General features: G+C 37.6%; 1 long non-coding RNA gene across 1 annotated transcript; it reads left to right on the top strand.

The window, feature by feature from the left end:
• Positions 1–331: 331 nt before the first annotated feature.
• On the top strand, positions 332–4,179 carry LOC308640586. Its single transcript, XR_014020308.1, has 3 exons — positions 332–441; positions 622–682; positions 3,968–4,179. It is a non-coding gene; the product is annotated as an uncharacterized lncRNA (long non-coding RNA).
• Positions 4,180–11,762: the final 7,583 nt, after the last annotated feature.

The following is an 11,762-nucleotide window of genomic DNA, read 5'->3' as shown; positions in this document are numbered from 1 at the left end:
CACACAGGACGTTTCTAGGACATGTAATAGAGGTGCAACCATTAAAGAAGTTAGGAGTGATCTGGGAGCCTGTCTTACTTCCTGTGAACTCACCAAAGGAAGGGTATAAATCACTATAATGTTTGCCTTCTGAGTAGCCAATTTCTAGTGTTGGAATGGGTGTAAGAAATTGAGTGCAGTAAAGATTTGATGGACCAAATTGTGGAATTAATCAGGAGGCCAGGCAATCATGTGAACATCATGCATGTTGAGTGCAGATTTCTCATGCTGTCAATCTTTCCTGGCCTCCACTATACATTTGTGGGATATTTTAGATCTCAATGACCTTTGAGGATGTGGCTGTGAACTTCACCAAGGAGGAGTGGTCTTTTCTGGATGCTTCCCAGAAGAACCTTTACAGAGATGTGATGCTGGAAGTCCTCAGAAACCTGGCTTCTATAGGTAACAATGATGGTTTTAAAATTAATCAAATAGAGAACTCATGTTTATTTTGGTCATTTATGTAGAAGGTGAAAAGGAAATCAGTTGATGAATTATTGAAGCATAAATGGCACCTACAATTTGGCAAAGCATTTCTAGCTCCTAAATATTCATAAAGATTGTTATGTTGTCTCATTTTAGGAAACAAGTGGGAAGACAAGACCACTGAAGATCAGATTGAAAACTCTGGAAGCAACCTAAGGTAACTCTACTCACAAGAGGAATTTGTGAGGGAATCTGAGAACTTTCATATAATTTTTAAAGCAAACCAACTGAAGAAGTATGCATAATTTGAAATGTATTTATTCTTATAATATTTTTTACCAGAAATATGTACTTATCTGTGACAGGTATTCAGTCTTTTCAAAGTATTTGACATGCAAAAAGTACTATGAAATTGCATATGTGAATATGACTATGTGAATAATAGCCATAGAGAAGCTGTGTTGCAAAGGATTGTTTCCTTTCAATCTCTTTATTTTCAGGCAACTTTAACAAGTCAGAAAATCTAGCCTTTACATGATGTTGGTAGAAATGTAAATACCTATAAATAAATAGAAAACTGTGAATGAGTTAGGTATCAATTATGTGCTGGTCACTTCTTCTTCAAAGAAGTCCTATGGTAAACTTCAAACTTTCCCCACAGAATAGTGGAAACCTTCAAATCGATTCCAATTCTTAATCAAACAAAGAAAAATTTTAATAGAGTAAATCCATGTGACTTTATTATGTGTGCAAAAGATTTCATATGTCCTTCATTCCTTCATAGGCACATCACATCTCACTCTGGACACAAATACTGTAAGCATGAAGAATGTGAAGAGAAGCCATGTGAATTTAAACAATATAGGAAATCTCTGGTTTCTCTCAAAAGTGTTCACACACAAATGTTGTTACCAACTGGAGATAGACCACATGAAAGTACAGTATGTGGGAAAGTCATCAGTTGTTCCAATGACATTCCAAGTCATGAAGAAACTCATACTGGGTGGCAACCCTATGAATGTCAACAATGTGGTGAAGCCTCTTCTTCTCTCCCAGGTGTTCAAAGACACATGATAACACACAGTGGAGGTAAACCTTTTCAATGAGAGGTATGTGGGAAAGCCTTTCATTTATCCTCTTTATTTAGAAGACATGAAAAAACTCATTCTGGAAAGAAACTCTATGAATGTAAACAAGATGGTCCAACCTTTATTTCACACACAAGTCTTCAAAAGCACAGGATCACACACACAGGGAATGCACATTTCAAATGTAAGGTATGTGGGAAAGACTTTGCTTATCCCAGCTTACTTAGAATACATCAGAAAACACATACTGGAGAGAAGCCCTATGAATGTAAGCAGTGTGGCAAAGCCTTTGCTGGATCTGGTGACCTTCACAAACATGAAATAACTCACACTGGAGAGAAGCCCTATGAATGTAAGCAGTGTGGCAAAGCCTTTGCTACCTCTTGTCAGCTTCATAAACATGGAAGAATACATACTGGAGAGAAGCCCTATGAATGCAAACAATGTGGAAAAGCCTTTGCTACATCCTGTCATCTTAACAGACATGGAAGAACACACACTGGAGAGAAGCCCTATGAATGTAAGCAGTGTGGAAAAGCCTTTGCTGCATCCCATCAGCTTAAAGGACATGGAAGAACACACACTGGAGAGAAGCCCTATGAATGTAAACAGTGTGGCAAAGCCTTTGCTAGATCTGGTAACCTTCACACACATGAAAGAACTCATAGTGGAGAGAAGCCCTATGTATGTAAGCAGTGTGGCAAAGCCTTTGCTAGATCTGGTAACCTTCACACACATGGAAGAACACATACTGGAGAGAAGCCCTATGAATGTCAACAATGTGGAAAAGCCTACACTACTGCCTTTTACCTTCGGATGCATAAATGCACTCATACTGGAGAGAATCCCTATGAATTTAAGCAGTGTGGCAAAGCCTTCACTCAGTCCTCTTACCTTCACTCACATGAACAAACTCATACTGGAGAGAAGCCATATGAATGTAAGCAGTGTGGCAAAGCCTTTGCTGGATCTGGTGACCTTCACAAACATGAAAGAACTCACACTGGAGAGAAGCCCTATGAATGTAAGCAGTGTGGCAAAGCCTTTGCTACCTCTTGTCAGCTTCATAAACATGGAAGAATACATACTGGAGAGAAGCCCTATGAATGCAAACAATGTGGAAAAGCCTTTGCTACATCCTATCATCTTAACAGACATGGAAGAACACACACTGGAGAGAAGCCCTATGAATGTCAACAATGTGGAAAAGTCTACACTACTGCCTCTTACCTTCGGATGCATAAACACACTCATACTGGAGAGAAGCCCTATGAATGGAAGCAGTGTGGCAAAGCCTTCACTCAGTCCTCTTACCTTCACTCACATGAACAAACCCATACTGGAGAGAAGCCCTAAGAATGTAAGCAGTGTGGCAAAACCTTTGCTAGATCCAGTGACCTTCACAGACATAGAAGAATGTATACTGGAGAAAAGCCCAATGAATGTCAACAACGTGGAGAAGCCTTTGCCACATCTTGTCTGCTTCACACATGTGAAAGAACACATACTGCATAGAAATCGTATGCATGAAAACAATTGGTAAACTCTTCTGTTATTACTGTTTCACTCATATATATGTAGGAAGTTTACTGGAGAAAAACCCTTTGAATGTGAAATATGGTAAATCACATTTCATATCATCCTCAAAGAGAAGAGAGGCTCACACTGGTGAAAATGTGTGTGTGTGTGTGTGTGTGTGTTTGTGTGTGTGTATGTGTGTGTGTGAGAGAGAGATCGATCAATCAATTGATCCACTGGGGATTTAGTCTGGTGGTGCTCTACCACTGAGCTACATTCCAGTTCCTTTTTACTTTTTTATTTTGAGACAGGGACTTCTTGAGTTTCTTAGGGTCTTCCTAAGGTTCTGAGGCTAGCCTCCAACATTGATTCTTCAGAATCAGCCTCTCGAGTCTCAGGAATTAAAGGCATACTCCACCACATCCAACTGAATAACTCTTTAAATGTGAAAAATATCACAAATCATTCCATTTTCCCTGTTGCCTTCAAAGCCATTTCACTCACACTGAAAAACAAACCCTCTGAATTTGGGGGATTTGCTACATTCTGTCAGCTTCTTTTCCTTTCTTATATAAGAAAACACTCATGCAGAGAAGCCCTGTGAATGTGAGAAATGTGGGAAATCTTCTAGTTTTCTCATTTTTTTCCCTAAGGCCTGGGAATATTGTTTTGGAATAAAAAGAATAAATCCTATGCAAGTAAGAAATATAAAGGGTTCAGCTGTTCTAGTTTTGTTCAGTTGTATGAAAGGACTCATACTGTAGAAAATGCTGAGGATAAGCCATGTGGGGCAGTATTCAGCTTTCAGAGTTTTCTCCAAATGCATAAAAGAATTCACGTCCGTGAAAATCCCTTTTCTATCTTTAAAAATTGCAGTAACACTTTCAACTTTCCAGGTCCCTTTGAACAGCATTTAAGAAATCACACTGGAGAAAAGCCCTGTATGTAGAAATGTGGTGAGAACTTTGCTTGTTTCAGATTCATTTGAACTTGTTCAGACTTGAGGAAAATTTAATTTTATTTCATTTTATTTATTTATTTTGAGATAACCACTGTAGGTGTGTGAAAATTGTGTGTGCCTTCATTTCTTTCTTCTTCTTCTTCTTTTTCTTTTAATGTATTCAGAGGTAACAAAACTGCACCCTGGGTTGGAGAGGAGCATTGCATCAGCATGAAGATTTGAAAGCAACATGTTTTTCTGGGTTAAATCTCTCTTATTGTTAGATTCCATTTTCCTGTATTTTAAGTCTTTTGAGTCTAATGTTTCATTACATATTGTGTATGTTAGTTTAGGCCTCTCCACTCCAGCCTTTGGTACAGATTGGTGAAATGGCTCTTCTGAACTTCTTTCCTCTCTTTCTTTGTTCAGATTTTACCCAGGAGTGCTCTACCACTGAGTTTCTCCACAATCCTTTTAATTGTTATTTTTTGAGATGGGGTGATGCTGGCAGCTGGGACCATAGGGATGTGTCTGTGTACCCTGCAGCTGGCCTCTTCCTTTTCCTTGATTGCTTATTGATCTATTGATGACTCTGGGACCATCACACTTGTCACTTGTTCTTGTTCTAAGACTCATGTATTGTGCTGTATGTAGGCACATTAAAGAGCATTATAAGATAATATCATTTGTGTATATTGTTTGGAGAGGCACTTTCTCAAAATATATTTTGCCCTATACTTGAGTTGCTTTCTCTTTTCTTTTCCCAGTTCTGGGGACCGAATCCTGCCTTGTGTATGCTAGCCAGGCATTCTAGCATGGAGCGCTCTGTAGCTCAGGTGGTGAGTTTGCTGCTGCTGTGAGTGTGGACCCCACTGATAACCACATCAGCAGATGCAGCTCTGCAGGTGTTTCCTCCACAATTGCAGCTGATCTCTTCCTTCTTAAAGATCTTTTATACCAGTGAATTTTTTTTAAAAAAAAGCTACATTCAACTTAGGTTTTCTCCCCATTAATAATACTTAGGTGGAATATGCCAGAAAACCCAGGCTTGATTTCTCTCTGTGTTTAGAGTACCTCAGTAGCCCTGGGAAAATTGTGTGATGGTTTTCTTAATACACACTGCATGACCAAAGGCTTGGTAAGGAGCATCCCAGTCTGATGTCCTAATACAGTGGCACTCCCTTCTCCACCAAATAATCTTAAAAAAGACTTCTCAAGAGACCTTCACCAAAATTTTCTTTCAACAGAATGTCAGGAAAAGATTTTGCAAAGATCTCAATGTGGGTTATAACACAGACTTCTGCTTTTGTGGCAAAGCTTGGAAGACCTCTAATCAATCTTACAATTGGTACACAAAGCACTTTCTGTGAACTAATCAAGACAACAACAACAAAAAAAAAACAACTTTATGTATACCCCTACAAAAAATATAAACCTCCATCCCTGTCCCACTGGATGTAAATGAAGATCAATGAAATTCCAAGCAGTAATCCAAAAAATTTTAAGTGATACCCTCAGAACCCTGCAGCTGATCAATGTGCTCCTGGAACATTCCTTAGGTGTCTAGCCTCATGTGCCCTACATCACTAATAAAGCTACAGCCTCCAATCAGGTGATATTGTGTAGTACTTGCTGTGTAGAGGGCTGTTTCTGCTCATGCTAAAGGATTCAGTTACTTGTTCTAAGGATTCAAAGCCTCCTGAGCAAAACCTCACCCAAAACCTATTCAGGTGCCATGGATCTTTATTGCGTATCTTTCATTGATTATATTAAAGACTATGCAAGCATTATTCTTTGTATTTATGAAAGTTACACAGTTAGCAACAGTATGCAGCTATTTCCTCAGTTACATTCTATAGTTGGAATGTGCAATGTTAAGAGCACCCTGCAGCTCTCAAGAAAGTCCATCCTTTAAAGTTATTTTAAAGCTTCCTTTAAAACAGTGGAACTGGTGAACCATGTGGTTGACTTAGCAAGGAACTTTGTGCCTGAGAATAAGGTCAAAGCTGAAAAGTCTCCCACAACAGAGTCTCCCCCATGGAGACCATTGCCATAGCAACCAGGCATCCTATACATTTGCATAGAAACTTTTCCAGTCACCAAGCATGCCACTCCCATTACATCATTAAAGTCCTCCATCTCAGGCACTTGTCTCCCAATCACTGTCACTGGTCTCCACAGGGGATTGAACCCAAGGCTGTTTTATCACTGAGCTACACCCTCACCAAGGACCCCCTCGTTTTTCTTTCTTGAGACAGTGGTGGACTCGGTTGCCCAGGCTGACCTCACAGTCATCTAAAACCAGAGCAATGTGGTCTCTGAACCGTTACCCCAATGGCAGTCACATTTGCTGGGAACTCAGCTGAAGTGGTTCAATTAAAGTAACGACTTTGGAATTCTATATGATGTGACTACTGTCTCCAATCCATTCTACCAGGCCTGGTAGAAATTTGCAAGTCCATTTTTATGTCTCCAGATCATAAGAAAAAAATATTTTTTTTCAAATTTTCACAGATGGACCAATATCACACAGACCCTAAGTACTTGGTAATGAGGGTAGGGATTATGGGAAACTTGTTGGAATTGTGTGCATCCATCCTGCCTTCTGATTTGTCTTCCCTATTTTCTCTCTCATTATGGTACAAGGGGTTCTTAACCACTAAGCCACATCCCCAGACCCTCTTTCATCCCCATGACAGTAGAATGCACATATATACACTTTGGTATATCATACATGGATGGGATATCATTTCTCATTTTTCAGAGTGTCCATGTTGCAGAATCATATTAGTCATGTAGTCAAATATATACATACAGTAATGATGTTGGTTTCAAGCTACTACTATCTTTCCTATTCCCACATCCCTCTCCCCTCCCTCCCATCACTTCCCTCAACCTAATGTAAGGTAAAGTGATTCTGCCCCAGTGCCCACTCCCTCCTGAATTACCATCAGCATAATAGAGAAAACATTTGTCTTTGGTTTTGCGAGACTGGCTTATTTCACTTAGCACGATATTCTCCAACCATTTACTAGAAAATGCCATAATTTTAGCCTACTTTCAACCTGACTAATATTCCATTGGTCATATATACCACATTCATATATACCACATTATCCATTCATCTTTCGACAACCACCTAGGTTGGTCCATAGTCTACCTATTGCAAATTGAGCTGCTATAAACATTGATGTGGCTGCTGAGGAGGTCATACATGTGAAAATATTTTAAAAAAAAAACAAGTTGCTGAGCAGGAGAAAACATTTTACATTACATATTTAATTTTTTCATAGTATTCAGGCTATAAAAGGAACTCTAGTAACTCCATAATAAAATTATCAACAAATTAAAAATGAATTCCAAATTGTGAACCCCTCAGATATTTCTGCTACTCTTTATGGTGTTTTCTGAGAATGATTTTCAAAATGCTAATTGTTACTTTTTGCTCCCAGTCATCTGGAAGTTTCTATAGAAAGGGCGCCCCTTTCCTGCATTAGGCCTAAGTTCCAGTGGTTTTGCTAACTTCTGTTGCTGGAAGAATTGCTTCTCTCTCAACTCAATTATAGGTACCAAAGGGGAAAATTAAACAAACTACCGATAGACTCGATAACATTTGAGCACTTTCTGAGCCCTGACCTACCCTTGTTCACCCCAGAAATAATTCCAGTCCTTCCAGTTGTTTTCAGAAGTAGTTTCTCCATGTACTGAGCATCTAATATTAGTGACTTCTGTTCCAGGGAGTATATCCTAAACATCCAATTTCTATAAGCAACAGAGACTGAGCATGTGGAAATATTCATACATTACAAATAGTTGGATTTGCATTGTTTGTATCTGCTTCCAAAAACTAAAATTTGCAGCAGTCATATTAAAAATGTGTTAGAAATCACAGATTACTGTTTCACCACAGAAAATACAGTACACTCTTCTCCTAGCTACTTGGCAGCCTGGAATATAACACACTTGCCTTAGAAATTTCATGCATCAAATGAAAACTTTCCTTCACCCTATGCAGTCTTGTCAGAATGCCTATGATAATAATCTGAAAAATAGGGGCTGGGGTTCTGGCTCAGTTGTAGAGTGCTTCCCTAGCACATGGGAGGCACTGTGTTCAAGCATCAGAAGCACATAAAAACAAATAAATAAAATAAAAGTTATTTGTCTATTTATGACTAGTAAATAAATAAGTAAAATATTTAGAAGTAAAAAATAAAAATCTGAAAGATAGTAGGTACTCCAGAGCATATGAGCATGGATATAAAGATTCACCTGTAAAAATGCTGGTGAGAATATAAATTGAATAAAGCTATTTTTGAAAATGGTATTAATGTTCTTCAATAAGTTAAAATAAAAATGTAATATGATTCAGTTGTAGTAATTCTGGGTATGTATCTAAAAAAATTGGAGTCATTAGATCATAGAAAAGACTGCATTTATATTTTCATTATAGTAATTTTCACAGAACCTGGTAAAAGAACTGAAGTACTTTTAAGGTAAATGGTAGGTTGGGCATAATTCCCAGCAGCTTGGGAGGGTGAGACAGGAGAATCATGAATTTAGAGCCAGTCTCAGCAACGTATCAGCCAGGCACTAAGCAAATCAATGAGATCTTGTCTGTAAATAAAATATTAAAAAAGAGCTGGTGATGTAGCTCAGTGGTCTACTAGCTCTGATTTCAACACACAGCATAATAAATAAATAAATAGGCTCAACACATTGACCCTATGCCTTATTTTCCAAGAAGCAATTTACTTGCACCCTTTCTGGATTAACTGGACAGTATGTGTTACATTCTTTAACAAACTATTACCTGCAGGAGAAATGCAGGTTCAAAATAATGTTTGTAAGAGGAACACAAGTTACACTAAAGGGGAGACTTTCGTGATCTTGTTAAAGACCAGATTCTGGAACGCGGGGAAATAAAGATAATTCCTACTAACCATAAAATCTCCAAGAGTTTATGATTAAGAATTCAATTATAAATCATGAACATGAGGCTAATTAACCTAAAGTTTCATGGCACTGGATACTTGAGAGTTTGATATTATCCTCTTGTCAGTCCAAAGTCAAGAAGTGTACCTGGGCAGGATTCTTTGGAATCTTTTTTTGGATCTCTAGTAAAATTGGACAGAAAGAGAGCCATGCTCTTCTCTTTACAGAGAGGACACATTCTCTCGCTTTAAAGTGTCACCTTTTTCTTCCTTCGCATCACTTCTAATAAACTCATTGTGTCTGCTTTTTTCTCATGTGAAATTCTCTCAAAGAGAAAGCAAAATCTATAAACTGTCATCCAGTTCTTGGAGGAAAAATTAGAAATACTGCATCCATTTGAAATATAGCATAAAATAGTTGATAAGGCGAAGAGGGAATGCTGGCATTAAAATTGTGAATAGAGCTGAGAGCAGTGGTGCACTCCTGTAATCCCAGGGTCCTGGAAGGCTGAAGCAGAAGGATCATGAGTTCCATGCCAGCTTCAGCAAGGGAGAAGTGCTAAGCAAATCAGTGAAACCTCTTTCTTTAAACAAAACACAAAATGCTGCTGGGGAATTGGCTCAGGGGTCCATTGAGCCAATAAGTTCTAGAATGACTTTTTTTCCAGTGACAACTAATTGACCCACCATAGGCTGGAACTCAAGATTCAATCACAGGTTCCACGGAAGTCATATGGAAAAGAGTTGGTGTATTATAGATAGTGTGGTTAAGTTATTCCTGCACCCTCTGTCTGATAGGGTCACAGCATGGTGGATGCTGTGGCAGAGCTACACCATCTGGAAACTGAAACTATGGGGAAGGATAAATGTATTGTTTATGATACTCATGATATGGAAAATAGGGTATACATCAATCAATAATAAAAGTACATGTTGACAGAAATGGCAGGAAAATTCCCAAAATGAGACTAAAGATACAATTAAGACATTCCTGGAGATGTGTTTTGATATCTCTCAGGATACAGAAAATAGTGTTTTTCCTCAAAAAATTTATGAAGAAAATATTACAAATCTCAAGGTTCTTGAGAAAAACTTAACAATTTGCACTAAGCCCCACATTCTAAATCTATAATCTGTGCAACATACATTTCCCCCCACTAACAGGCCCTCCTTTGCCTTACACAGGAATTCATGATAAAAATGGGAAACACATTGTTAATATTAATGGTAAATGGGTTGTGTTGAAGAGCCTGCTCTTTTGTTAAAGATTACAAAAACATAAGAATAGTTGTATTTTGAAAAAGTATGAAAGAAACTCTTAAAGCAGTTAAATAGGTCATATGTAAAAGAAAATTACTTTTGAAGTTAAAAATAGAATAATATAAAATTAATATACATACATTTTAGAAGCACTTCAGAAAAGTGCTTTTAAGTAATAGGCTTTAACTACTTTAAGTGTTTTATTGGGGCTTTAGTTTAGAAGTAAGAAAGCTTGCCAATAATCATTAGTATGCTTTAAAGTTAAAAGTTAATAATTGGTCAAGATACATGTAGTCGAATTGTGTAGTCTAGCACTTATTGATTGAGGTGAAAATGTAAAAGCTTAATCGTGATTGGCAAACGTTACAGGAAAATATTTTAAACAATGTACTCAATATCATAGGTAATTAATATATGTCTGAAAATATTGTAACTCTTAAAAATTATGTAAATCAAGGAAATTTTGAGCTTTGAAGCTATCCATTAACTACATGAAAAAACACTTGTAAAAAATGTATAGAAATAAACCCCCCTCTAGGGGCAGCAGGTGCTTCTGAAGGTTGTTCATAACTTGCAACTATAGTCCTCTCTCCTCTTCTTTCACCTAAGCCACTCATCCTTCAGGATCCCTGGATCTCTGGTAGCTAGGGCTTGAGCTAAACAATAGAGATTTAAAATTTTTCTTTTAAATTTAATGTTGAGTTTGTTGATGGACTGTATTGAATTATATAAATAAAATCTGTGATTTGTGCTCATATTCTCATAGTACCCCACACCAATGGGGGGGTAGACATCATAATCCTACCACTATGCTCAAGGAAAAATTGCAAATAAGTGTGTTTTTAATTGCTTATACTCCAGAGTCTGGGATACTGACAGATCTAGAGATCTAGCACCCTCCATCTTTTTTTCCTTTTTATCCTTAATAATAGAAAATTTAAATTTTATTTTTGCCTCATTTTTTTTAGGGAAGTAGAACATTGCTGCCTCAAGAATTACTTATGAGCAGAAATATCAGGCTATTTTCTCATAAGACCATAGAACAGAAGTATTAAGTAAAATTATAAAATTGCGATATTTTTTTATAAAAAATATATACATACATATGTATTCACAAATTGATTTAACATAATATACAGTGATAAATTTACGTGCACTTCTGTCTGGGCTGGGTCTATGTACTGGGAGAAAATACTGCCATGATCTGATTCCATCCTGAGACAATGCAATTCACAGCAAATTAAATAAAAGATTCCAGGGCTGTGGAGCATTATTGTTATATCAGTTAGTTGAAAATCAACCTCAGGAGAATTAGAGACCCTGTCCCAGAAATCTATCTATCTATCAATGTTTCAATCTGTCCATCAATTTATCCATCAATCTGTGGTCATTGGGCTCTGCAGTAAGTACCCACGTTCAGATTCCCTGTTTTTTGTTTGTTTGTTGTGTGTGTGTGTGTGTGTGTGTGTGTCTGTTTTGCTACTGGGGACTTAACTCAGAGCCACATGACTACTGAGCCACATCCCAGCTATATTTGTATTTTATTTAGAGAGAGTGTCT

This window comes from Spermophilus citellus (genome assembly GCF_964194105.1).
Source record: "Spermophilus citellus genome assembly, contig: SCAFFOLD_251, whole genome shotgun sequence".
NCBI lineage: Eukaryota > Metazoa > Chordata > Mammalia > Rodentia > Sciuridae > Spermophilus > Spermophilus citellus.
The sequence above is the reverse complement of the archived record's forward strand: the minus strand, read 5'-3'. Positions and strand labels throughout refer to the sequence as shown.